This window comes from Theropithecus gelada, chromosome 2 (assembly GCF_003255815.1).
Source record: "Theropithecus gelada isolate Dixy chromosome 2, Tgel_1.0, whole genome shotgun sequence".
Classification (NCBI taxonomy): domain Eukaryota; kingdom Metazoa; phylum Chordata; class Mammalia; order Primates; family Cercopithecidae; genus Theropithecus; species Theropithecus gelada.
Window position 1 is genome coordinate 94,242,549 of NC_037669.1, and position 13,360 is coordinate 94,255,908.

A 13,360-nucleotide genomic window follows, 5' to 3' on the forward strand; every position below is an offset into this window, starting at 1 on the left:
ATTTTGTCAGCTATATTGTGTTGACAAGAAAACATATAAGAAACCATACACACACACACACACACACACACGTCCATGATATGTTTATACCCACAGCTAACAGCAGAGAACAAATTCTCATTTTGAAAAAACAAGGCTGATGGCAGATAGCATGGTAAACAAGAAAAAGGAAAAGGAAGCTGTTTAGGAAGAAAAAATACCAGGTCAGCTCAGCATCGTTAAAAGAATCAGGCCAAACCAGAAGCCTCCAGCAGAAATATCAGAGACAATATTTCAATGTCTGGGTTGACTGCAGACAAACTGCATTTATTGTAGGTTAACAACACTTCCCCAACTTCCCACCATCACTGCTCTATCATAATAACAAGATCAATCAAAGTAATTCTCCTTCGAAAAACTGAAAGGGAAAAAAGACACTGCATTTAAATAACAATGGCAAGAAAAGTCCAGGAAATAAAGACATATCAAGAAGAAAGCAAGCAAGCCTGTACTTACTAGATGTTAGCAGCTGCCCCCAAGTTGTGATAACCAAAAATGCTTTCAGACATCACAAAATTGCACCCAATGAGAGCCACTTGTATAGATATGTGTGTCCTTGTTTCCTGTTTTGCATGCTGTAATAAAGCCATGATGCTTGGAGCCATAGCAGCTACCTTGTAATTATGAGGAATGATGCCACAGAGGTGCTGACACTGGTAGAATTTGCTGCATCAGCCCTAGAACTAGCTTCCTAACAGAAATTATCAGCCTCCCACTATGTAAGTCACTTTAATCATGTGCTCTGTTACTTGCAGCCAAGAGCATCCTAGTGAATCCACCAATGACCTTATTCCTCTGCTTAAAATCTTTCATTATTTCTGCATTCAGCATAATTTCAAACTCTATAGCTTAACACACAAAGACCTTTGCCTCCCTCGTCTGCCTCTATCACCACCCATCTTAGCACACACTTTCCTCTCTTGAGCCAGAGTCCCTTGAATCAGACCTGAGATTTTCTGCCTCCTGAGTTTCTCATGTGCTGGCCCCTCCACATGTTCTCTTTCCTCTTCTCTTCCTGTTCTCACCCCTATGTACTTTTCAAAACTTAGCCATGCCACTTCTTCTAGGAAGTTTTCCCTAAATCTCCATGTGACAGTTTTGAAATGTGGTCCCCAAGTTAGTCAACAGTCTTCTAATTGAAAGTGATCATGTGTTTCCTGGGGCAGGAATTTGGGCCTCTGTGACCTTTCATAGCTCTAGGCACCAAAGCAGTGTGTAACTGACTAATCCAGGGAGGAGTGTTATTCAAGGACACACAGGTGACCTTTGTGGTAAGAACGTGCTATGGGTGACATGAGCTGGCCAGAACTGAAGGCATGGAACCCAATTTAGCCCAACTCATCTCAACCCAATCAGCTAATGCCGCTCATCTTTTCAGCCTCAAACGTTGACGCTCCTGCCTCTTGCACCATGCACCTCACCCACACTGAACCCCTTGATGGCCCAGAATGTCCACTAGTGCATGAGTGTTCCCCTAGATCTGGTATTCAGCCCCTTCTCCCTGGATAACTCCTACTTGTCCTTCTGATCCCCCTTTGATATCACCTCCTCCAGGAAGCCTACCCTGTCTCTTCAAAGCTGGTATGCTCAGAGCCTGTCCCTCACATAGAACTTACCACACTGCCTTCTAATCATCCATTTCCATATCTGTGACCTCAAAAATATCCTCACAAGTATTCCTTTTTGAACTCCCCGCACCTAGAGGTATGCTATGCTCAGCTGTGAAAACAAATGTTCATAGCATGATTGTGCCAATGGCCTGGCTGAATATGCTATGCTCCCATCCTCCCTTCAGCAAGCATGTACTGAGGTCTGACTCTGTACTGCAGGTACATGGCTTCCTCATTGCACTACTGTTATCATTCAGGTTGCTCAATCGGCTGTTAAGGACCCACCATCTATGTACTAAGTTATCTACCTCATGTTAATTTATTTAATCCTCACATCAACTCAGTAAAGTTGGTGTTATAAATATCTGCAATTCAGATAAGGAAAATGAGGTGCCAAAATTGCATAGGCACTGAATGCTAGAGTCTAGGCTTAAACTCCTGTGGCCTAACTCCAGACCCATGGAATTAACCTCTACACTGCCTGCCTTCCTTCTTCATAACTGCTTAGATACTTGTTACAAATGCAGAGGCCTGGGCCCCATCCAAAGAGCTTCTGTTTCTATAGGTCTGGGTGGAGCCTGGGAACCTATATATGCCACGAGCCTCACCTAGTGTAGACCACACCAACTTCCCGCTAAGAAATGATGGCTGTCCTGGGCGGGATGGCTCATGCCTATAATCCCAGCACTTTGGAGGCCCAAGCAGGCGGATCACGAGGTCAAGAGATCGAGACCATCCCGGCCAACATGGCGAAACCCCATCTCTACTAAAAATACAAAAATTAGCTGGGCGTGGTGGTGCATGCCTGTAGTCTCAGCTACTCTGGAGGCTGAAGCAGGAGAATCGCTTGAACCCGAGAGGCGGAGGTTGCAGTGAGCCAAGAAGGCACTGGTGTACTCCTGCCTGGTGACAGAGTGAGACCCCATCAGAAAGAGAGAGAGAGAGAAAGAGAGAGAGAGAGAGAGAGAGAGAGAGAGAAAGGAGGGAGGGAGGGAGGGAGGAAAGAAGGAAAGAAGGAGAAGGAAGGGAGGGAGGGAGGGGGGGAGGGGGGGAGGGAGGAAGGAAGGAAGGAAGGAAGGAAGGAAGGAAGGAAGGAAGGAAGGAAGGAAGGAAGGAAGGAAGGAAGGGAAGAGAGAGAGAGAGACAGAAAGAGAGAGAAGTGGAGGGGAGGGGAAGGGAGGGGAGGGGCAGGAAGGCAGGCTGTGCCCAAGAGCACCAAGGAGTGTGTCCGAGACTCTACATGGTCTGGCCCTGGTGAGCCTGTCTTGCTGCATCATAACACACCCTGTGCTCACTACCCTCACTCCCTCTATGGGAATGCTGTCGCTGGCCTCCCTCCTTCCACCCACCCATGTGTGCTTGAGCAGCAAAGGAGTGAGACGAGGGCAGATCTTCCTCTGAGAATGAGTTAGCAAATGCCCCAGGGACATCCCCACGTGGCCTCTTCCAGAGGCCCTGGAGCAAGCAAAGACGCCTCAGGTTTCTCAAATGCCTGTTTAGTCTTTGTTGCTACCAGAAATATCCAAAAGGCTTCATCTAGGACCCTACACACATTTAGAGCACACCACCCAGGGTTCAGTCCTCTAACTGCTAACCTTGGTCACCCTCTGAAGCTCCTCACAGCCCTGGTGATTCCAGCAGTAGTTTGTTCGGCTTGAGACAGATCTGACCCAGAGGGCAAGGCAGCAGTGGAGCTTGGCATAGCCTGGGGCCACCACCTGCATTTCCCCAACTCTAATTGGTGATGCCACCTAAGTGGGCTGTGTGTGGTTGGGTGAGCAGGGCAGGCTTCAAAGAAAAGGGCCTCTTACCCAGGAGTCGGTGAATTTTACTGTCACCCAACATCAAGGGGGTATCATATGAGATTTGGCAGGTGGCCCAGAACAGCTCAGCTGTCGGAGCTTGTTGTAGAGTAGGCAGGTTAGCATTTGGGGGATTCCCCAGCAGTGTGGCAAACGGAAGCTGAGCTGATAGAAGGCTCCTCTCTTAAAGCCACATCAAAGATAAGTTGCTGGAAAGTTAGCAAGACTCCTGAAGGTAACAGTCCCTAAGGGGAGCCTGAGAGTGTGGGATGGGTGAAGGTGGGGAGGAAAAGCAGGTTGGGCATTTTCCCCTAACCAATATTACTTGTTTTGACTATTGTTACATAAAGAAGTGCCCCAAAATGTAGAGGCTTAAAAGAAGAACCATTTTATTAGATCTTATAATTTTGTGACCCAGAAAGTTGAGTAGAGCTTGGCTGGGTAACTCTTTTTTTTTTTCTTTATTTTTTTGAGATAGAGTTTTTCCCTTGTTGCCCAGGCTGGAGTGCAATGGCGGGATCTCCGCTCACCGCACCTCCACCTTGCTGGTTCAAGCAATTCTCCTGCCTCAACCTCCCGAGTAGCTGGGATTACAGGCATGCGCCACCACACCCGGCTAATTTTGTATTTTTAGTAGAGACAGGGTTTCTCCATGTTGGTCAGACTGGTCTTGAACTCCTGACCTCAGGTGATCTGCCTGCCTCAGCCTCCCACAGTACTGGGATTACAAGCATGAGCCACCATGCCCATCCTGGGTAACTCTTCCAAGTGGCATCAGTGGATGCACCCTTGGTGCTGTTGAACTGGTAGATACCTGGGGCTGAGCAGAGAAGACTGGAGAGCTAGGCTCAGCTGGAACCATCTACCATTCCTGCATGTGGCCTCACCAGCATGGTGGCTTCATGTGTCGCACTTCGAAAGTGGTGGTTCAGAGCACCAAGCGAGAATGTTCCAAGAGACCCAGGTGGAAGCTGCAAGGCTTCTTATGAGCTACGAGTCTAAGAATGTCACTCCAGCCACATTCTATCAGCCAAGCAAGTCACTGAGACCAGCTCAGATTCAAGGGAGTGGAATTGGACTTCATCTCTCAGTGGGAGGAGCAGTAAAGAATTTGCAGCCATATTTAACCTCCCATGATACAAGAGAGCTAGGAAAAACTTGCAAGGCTCATTGTGGGATTTTTTACTCCATACATGTTTGTGGAGGTCCTGGTATGTGCCAGCTACTGCCCTAGGCACTGGAGAGACAGACCAATGAACAATACAGAGACATGATCCCTGCCCTTATGGAGACTGTCGTATAAGAGAGTCTAACAAATAATTACGCAGTGCCTGGCACGCGATATGTGTACAATCAATGTTGAATACTAGTATTATTATTGTTAAATAATCATTAGAGGCCAGACACATTGTCTCACACCTGTAATCCCAGCACTTTGGGAGGCCAAGGCAGCAGAATCACTTGAGGCCAGGCGTTTGAGACCAGGATGGGCAACATAGCGAGACTTTGTCTCTACTAAAAATAAAAAAATTATCCTGGCATGGTAGCATCCACCTTTAGTCCCAGCTACTAGGGAGGCTGAGGTGGGGAGGATTGCTCAGGCATTGGAGGAGGTCAAGGCTGTAGTGACCCATAATTGCACCACTGCACTCCAGCCTGGGTGGCAGAGTGAGGCCCTGTCTCAAAAAATATTAATAATAACCATTGGGAAAAAAGATTTGCCATAAGCAGATAAACAACAGGGTGCAAAACAGTACAATCAACAAAGAGGCTTACGCGTTCAGGAGGTTAACATTTAAGCCAAGGATGAGAAGTAATGAACTAGGGGAAGGGGGAAGTGAGAGAGTTTTCAGGCAGAGGAAACAGTGTGTGCCCCACAGTGCAGTGGGCATCGAGTGAAGCTGGGCAGGTGGCACAAGGACAGATCACCGAAGGCTCTGCCCTTATGTGTTCATGTAGATCCACCTTCCACCTTTTCCACCTGCCTTGTGCTTCTGATGACTGATGTGTATGAGCTGCACCCACAGTTCCCTTTTCTCCTGGTTGGTGACAGTGGAGGCACCAGCAGGAGTTTGCACAGGGGAACTCAGGGGTCAGGGGAGAAAGAAAGTGGAGTATGTATTTTTCTGGCTTCCTCTCTGCTGCACTGGGGTGAAAGTAACCATGTTCCTCTGCCCAAGGCTGTGTGCCCTGCCAAGCAGCCGTCTCCTAAGGCTTTAGGTCTCACTAGGTTCTCCAATGGCTCTTTCTTCTATGTACTCAGGCCTAGGATTAGTAGCAGCTTCCCACTATTGTTAGATCAGGGATACTTTACCATCCCTTCTTACATTCCCTATATCCTGCCCACACCTTTGTAAATGGTCTCTTCCTTTTCAATTCAATTACAAAGTAATTGAATTGTCATCAATAACCTTTTTGCGAGAGCCACTTGATTCCTACTGGGACCCTGAATGATACAGCTATAGCAGCTAGAATAATAATTTGGAACTTTATCCCAAGAGCAATTCTAAGAAAATGATAATTTTCCATTCAGTGGTGTGCTGGTAAATATTAACAACCAGGTCTCTAAAGAGAAAAGCTCTGATTTGCAGTATTTGTCTTGAGGTCCAAATACTTCTACCTTGGCTGATTTCAAGCTATCAATATGACATCAACAGCTTGCAACAGTCCTAAAAATAGAATGCAAGTTGGTATGAGCCAGCTCCTTCTTACTTCTTCCCAGATCCAAAACCAACTCTCCTATCCTCCACCACTAGAGCCACCCCAGCCCAGAGATAGGCTAGGAGTTCCATCAAAGACGACAGGCCCTCTGGATGCTGCCAACCTCCTTTCTGCTCCTTTCCACAAGGCCCTGTTGCCTCCTGGGAAAAGGATGGCCTATGTTAGGCTTGAGAAGACAGAATGGCCCTGAGCCCCTGTTCTGTTGGAATTTCAAAAGTGAACCCCAAGAGGGAGAGATACAAGAGATCTATTGGAGAAAATTCCCAAAAGAGTAACAGGAGAAGGAGCAGAAGTAGGCAGGGAGAGCCTTTAGATAGAGATGCAGATCCAACACCTATAAAAGGAAGGGGGAAGGAAAAAGGATCCAGGAAGTTGAACCTTAGGCCATAGCATAGAAAGTTCTGAGGAAGTCTTGGCGAGGCCAATGGGGAGACCCAGGGCAAAAGTTGCCTGTAGAGGAGTTCTGCTTCAGGCAAGAATGGGAGGGCTCCAAGTTCAATCATTATCCAGAAGTAGTGGAGGGTGTTGGGGAGAGTGGCATGTGGCCTCAGTGTTCATGGTGGAAGTAGCTGAGGCCATCATTCCACCATGCATCCTGCAGCAGGGTCTCCTGAAGGAGAGCTGAACAGGCGTGTCCACAGCTGCTGTAGGAACTCACATCCAGTGGACCTGCTTCCAGGAGGCCTGCATCTCCCCGAGGAGTTCAGAAACCATCTATTTTCTCCATCTATAACCACCTACTGAAAAAGTTCAGAAGTCCCAGAGGTGCCCTGGGCCCAATCCTGCTGACTCAACAGCTTCTGTATGTAATGGGCGCTGTCCAAATCGACCTCTGGCTGTGACCTCCAAAAGCTTATGCCACTCCCTTCATGATCCTTTGCCCCACAAAACCCTTCCCTTAGGGGTTCCAGGGATGGAATCCATCCCAGAGAAGATACCCTTCTATGCCAGACTCTCCAAATCCAGCTTTGCCCCGAGTGCTGGACCCAGCTGGGCCTCTGAATTCAAGCCCCCATTCCAATGCCTTACACTCACCTGGGGCTTCTCATTCGCCATGCCCAGACACCCAGGAGACCAGGGAGAGAAGCCCAGGCCTGGCACCCCCATGACTCCTTCTGGCGTCAGCCACCTAACCCCCATCCTCTGTACCTCTAACTCCCCATATTCCTTTCCCCTGGCAGGACCCCAGGCTCCAGCTTCACTGAGATATGGTTGTATCTTCTGATTTTAAGAGGACTGTCCTAAAGAGTCCTTGGAAGCTGTGCTTCAGCCCAAAGGTTCTCAGCAAGGAAGTTGAGCAACATCCCATAAGACAGAAGGGAATGCAGGGAAATGTCCCACGTGAATGTTCACCAAAGGGTGAAAGCAGTAGAGGAGACTTTTAATAATCAAGTGGTTTGGACGATCTACTCTGTGAGTCAGTTAGCTTCCTTCTCCAGACACTCCTGTCATCTCCCAACAGATTCATGGACAAAGTGGCCATGGTGGCAGGAATTGAAGTTATGCATGGGCTCAGCAACGTGGACTTTCACTCACCAAGGCTGACCTGGCTGCAGCCTCTGCTGAGCACCCAACTGGCCAGCAGCAAAGATCAACACTGAGTCTCTAACAGGGACACTTCCCCAGAGTGATCAGCCACCTTATTTAGTGGTAAGTTGACTACACTGGACTGTTTCCATCATGGAAGAGGCAGTGTTTTGTTCTTAACTGGAATAGACACTTACTCTGGACACAGATTTGCTTCCCCCGCATTCTCCCCACCAAAAAGGATTTGCTTTTTCTGAATGCAATGCTTCTGCAAAAAATAAAAAATAAAATAATAATAATACCATCTGTGGACTTGAAGAATACTTTTTCCACCATCATGGTATTCCCACATAACATTACTTCTGAGTAAGGAACTCACTTCACACCAAATGAAGTGTGGCAGTGGGCTTATGCCTATGCAATTTACTGGATTAACCATATTCCCCATCATCCTGAAGCAGCAGGCTTCATAGAACAGTGGAATGGCCTTGTGAAGACTCAATTATGGTGGCAGCCAGGTGGCAGTATCTTGCAGTACTGGGGAAGCGTCCTCCAGGAGGATGTGTGCCCTGTAAATCAGCATCCAATATACATACTGTTTCTCCCATAGCCAGGAGTCACCAGTCCAGGAATCAGGGGATAGAAATGGGAGTGGCACCACTCACTATTACCATAGGTAATCCACTAGCAAAATGTTTGCTTCTGTTCCTGTGACCTTATGGTCAGCTAATCTAGAAGTCCTAGTTACAAAAGGAGGAATGCTTCCACCAGGAGATTCAACAATGATTCCATTGAATTACAAGTTAAAATTGCCACCCTGCCACTTTGGGCTCCTCTTACCTCTGAATTAACAGGCAAATAAGGTAGTGCTGTACTGGTTGGGATGATGGATCCTGATTACCAAAGGGAAATTGGGCTGCTACTACACAATAGAAGACAAAGTATATTTGGAATACAAGAGATTCCTTAGGGCACCTATTAGTACTACCATGTCCTGTGATTAAAGTCAATGGAGAACTACAACGCAGTTCAGGAAGAACTGCTAATGACCCAGGTTTCAGAAATGAAGATTGGGGTCACCCACCAAGCAAAGAACCATGGCCAGCTTAGGTGCTTGCTGAGGGCAAAAGGAATAAGTCACGGGTAGTGGAAGAAGGTAGCTATAAATACCAGCTATGACCATGTAACCAGATGCAGAAATGAGAACTATATATGAGTATTTCTTTCTATTTTGTTATATGTTTGTACGAATAGATATGCATTAAGCAAATATTTTTGAGTTTTTCCCTCTTTATACTCTTATCATCTAACATAAGATGTATTAACAGTGATTGACTTTACATCCTAGTATTTAAGTTACAAGGTATCTAGGGAAAGAATGACTATCACTCAAGGACATTGCAACCTGTTCCAGGGAAAAGGTTAGCACATTTTCAGTTGTATCATATTAGTAGAAAGTATGATTTTCTTATTGTAAAGATAGATATAGATATAGATATAGATGATAGCTGTAGATATCCATTCTTCTGGTTCTGTTTCTTTGGTGGAAACTGTACTTACATATGCCTCAATAAAGTTGTATACACAAACGCAAAAACCTTCTCAGGGACATTGGTCATGAGTATTCAGTCCTCAGCCAAGTGGAAGTGAAAAGTAGCCAGGCACCCTTTCCTCTTTTTTGCTAAAAGTGGGAAATGGAATGTGTACACTGCATGTTATATACAAGTAACAGTGAAAGTTTTTTTCAACATCACTGTCACTGAAACTAGAAATTGAGAACTAAGATTTTCTTTCTGAATCAACTAGCAAATTCAAATGTGCACAGGCTGCAATTTGTGGGACTGAACCCTGAGACTGTCTATAAATTATGTGATTGATAGTTTCGGTACCTATTTTTCCTTCCAAGCAAAATGAACAACCAAGTGCGATGCTCAAAGTTCTGCCTACTGGGAGTATTTCTTCTTATCACTGTCCTTTAGGAATGACCCAGAGAGAAGCCATACTGCTACATCTGAACATCTTGGGTGATGCCTGCATATTGTGCACAACCATCTGTAAGCAAACATGAGTTTTTCTCTTCCTCATTCAGCTAATCACAGGGAATTCTTCATGAGGTCATAGGTACAGGTTGAGACAAAGAAGGCAGTATAGGAAGAATCAGGTCTATAGGTATGTGGACCACTTCCTCAGCTAACTTTCTTGTGCCTTCAAGGCCTGCTCGGGCCTGTCTCATATTTACCATTTCCATTTGATGATGGGTGTTTGTTTAACTTTTAAAGAAACTGCCAGCCAGGTGCAGGGGCTCCAAGCCTGTAATCCCACCACTTTGGGAAGCCAAGGTGGGCAGATTGCTTGAGCTCAGGAGTTGGAGACAGCCTGGGTGAGATGGCAAAACCCCATCTCTACAAAAAAATAAATAAATAAATACAAAAATTAGCCAGGTGTGGTGGCGTGTGCCTATAGTCCCAGTTATTTGAGGGGCTGAGGCAGGAGAATCGCTTGAGTCCAGGAGGCTGAGGCTGCAGCGAGCTGTGATTGCATCACTGCACTCTAGCCTGGGTGACAGTGTGAGACTCTGTCTCAAAAAAAATAAAGAAAAACTGCCAAACTGCTTTCTAGAATAATTGTACCATCCCCCCAAGTTTTAAATTTGTCACCCAAAAGTCCTTTGATTTGTATGTGGGTCATAAATTTTGTGTTAAAAGAAGTATTGAAATGAAATCTTCAGGTTGGGTGCAGTGGCTCACACCTGTAATCCCAGCACTTTGGGAGGCTGAGGCAGGTGGATCACCTGAGGTCAGGAGTTTGAGGCCAACCTGGCCAACATGGTGAAACCCCATCTCTACTAAAAAGAAAAAGAAAAAAAAAATGAACTCTTGAAATGCTAGTCAAGCACTGCACCTACACCAGACATTTCTGAGAGCAGTAGGAAGAAGAGTGAAGGAAGACAGTCCCAGCCAGCCTAAGGAGTCAAGAGACTGCTTAACAACCAATCCCAACCCCAAGTCCAATCTTGGAAACAAGTGTGGCTCCCCTTAAATCAAGTCCTAGAAACCTGAGACTTTGGAGCCAGACCAGTTGAACTGAATCCCACTCAACCACCATTTTCTTGCTGTTTAACTGTGAGTGACTTTAACCTCTGAGCACCTCTGCTGGCTTATCTGCAAAATTCAAATATTGATTGTCTCTTCTTCACAGTGTTGTTAAGAGGTCTGATTAAGTTGATGCTTGGCCGAGTGGTGGTGGCTCCCTAACTCCATGTTTCCACATGGGCCCTACTGCTGGACAAGTAGGGATCCTTCAACGTACCCTGAAGTTACAGAATCCAGGTCTCCAGAGGACCCTCTGAGGTACTGTAACTGTAATAGGTTCATTGTCTGATGCACAGAGCAAGTCAGTACACCAAGACACTGGGTTGCAGCAGAGAAAGAGGTTTAATCATAGAGCTACTGAATGAGGAGATGGGAAGAAACCTCAAATCTGTGTCACTGAGAAGTTTGCGGCTAGGGTTTTTAAGGGTTTTGAAGTGAGCCAAAGTATGGAGATCATTAACTGGTCAAAGAGTGCAGGGTGAAGTCATGAGACAAGAGGATGAAGAAACTGTATTTTCATTATGATCCATTCATCTGGAGGGGTCTTCAAACTAGTTGGCAACAGCTTTTTGGCTGGAATTTGGGATCTGGAAAACATCTTAGATATTCTTAAAAACCTTATGATTTTGTTTATGATTCTTTTGTTTATGTACATGACTCAGATCTTTTCTATCTTAAATAAATGCCTTATCATTCTAACATCAGAAATCCTATCTATAGGAACAACAGGGATGCCAATGGTCAGTATCAAGTGTTACATGACTTTTGGTTACAAAGAAGTGAGTGGAAGTGCACCCTGATTAATGCTTCATTATACGTATTTCTGTCCAAAATTCTTGTTAACTGCAAAGACGAGTTTAGCACTCTGTCTACTCCTTCCTGGCCTGAACTCAATACTTTTCAGAGGGCAACAAGGGATGTAACTTAAGAGAAACATTCTTCCTCCCACCCCGAGTTACATATGCCTTTTCTGCTAAGGATTCCACCAGTAATCGATTTCCTTAGGTCAGTTTTTCCTGATCTTGGCTGACCATTGGCTCCCAGGTGCATTTGATTGATCATCCATGTCTGTGGACCACTTCTTATTCAGGTACAATGCTTCCTGGGATGAACCAATGAGATGCCTGACCCCCTCATTCATCATGATTGCTTCCTTGCCCTTCCCTAGTTCCTGTTTTTTCACACATTATTACATTTCTTTCCTGCTATATAAACCCCTAGTTTTAGTTGGTCAGGGAGATGGATTTGAGACTGAGCTCCCATCTCCTCAGTTGCAGCACCCGATTAAAGCTTTCTTCCTTGGCAATACTTGCCATCTCGGTCATTGGTTTTCTGTGCAGCCAGCAGCAGTACCTACACCAAACCCCTGGTGTTTTGGTAACAATAATCCATCACACTCGTACCCCCTCATCCTTTTGAGTCTCCATTGTCTATCATTCCACACTCTACGCTCTTATGTACACATTATTTAGTTCCCACTTTGCAGGGAGCTGAAGGCCCATGGGACATGACCAATTCAGCATTCCACTGGAGGCTATATGATCAAACAGCAAACTGTTTATCATGAATGCAGGATGTGGGCAAATTCATGACTGTTCCTGCTACCAGAAGGTTTGCTGAAGGCAATTGCTTCCTGGTGTGGAGCTCCTTGAGGTTATCTACTGGGATATCTAGAGAATATCTTGCAAGCCAGAATAGTCTTGCAAGCCTATTCTGGACCGAGCAGCTGACCCCTTCTTCCATGCCACCCTTCTCGCTATCTCTTTTGCCTAATAAATACGGAGAGCTGTGTAAAGCTCAGGGCCCTTGTTCACTAGAGGCAAGGTACCCCCAACTCCTTCTCCCAAATATACTCTTTTGTCTTTGTCTTTTATTCCTGCATTCACCCCGCTTTGTTCAGTCCCCCTAGGTCCATGCAGGTTACATAGTGGCGCCCCAGAACAGGGACTTTGAGGATGTGAACAAAGAAGGTCTGCTGGAGCAGAGGAACTGAAATTAACAGGGCAAAAGGGGAGCCCAGGACGAGTCCACTGGTAGAGGATATAATTATGGTCAGTGCCCTACAGAGGTACTGATCAGTGCCCTAAAAAGGTACTGGGAGCAGTGCTTTAAAGAAGTACTGGGAATGGGAAGTTTTCTGAATCAGGGTAACATGGGGCAGAATCTGTCTGTTGAAGAAAAACATTATGTGAAGTTGCTTAAAGTTTTGTTGAAACAAACTGGTGCTCAAGTTAGTTCTCACATTAACTAAGATGCTACAGGAGGTTATTATGCATAACCCATGGTTTCCACAGGCAGACACTCTTGATGTGGAAAATTGGGACAGAGCAGGAGAAGGATTAAAACAGACTCATCATAAAGGTTTTAAAGTTGATTCTTCAGTTTTCTCCATTTGGAGTTAGTTCGTACTGTACTTCTGTCATTATCTCCTTATTATTCTGCGGGACAGCAGGCCGAATCTAAAAATCTGAAAGAATCTGTTGTCCCACCCACAGCTCTAATTGAAAATGAAAAACAGGAGAGGGAGGATAAAAATTGACCTATACCGCCCCCTCCAGTTGCAGAAACA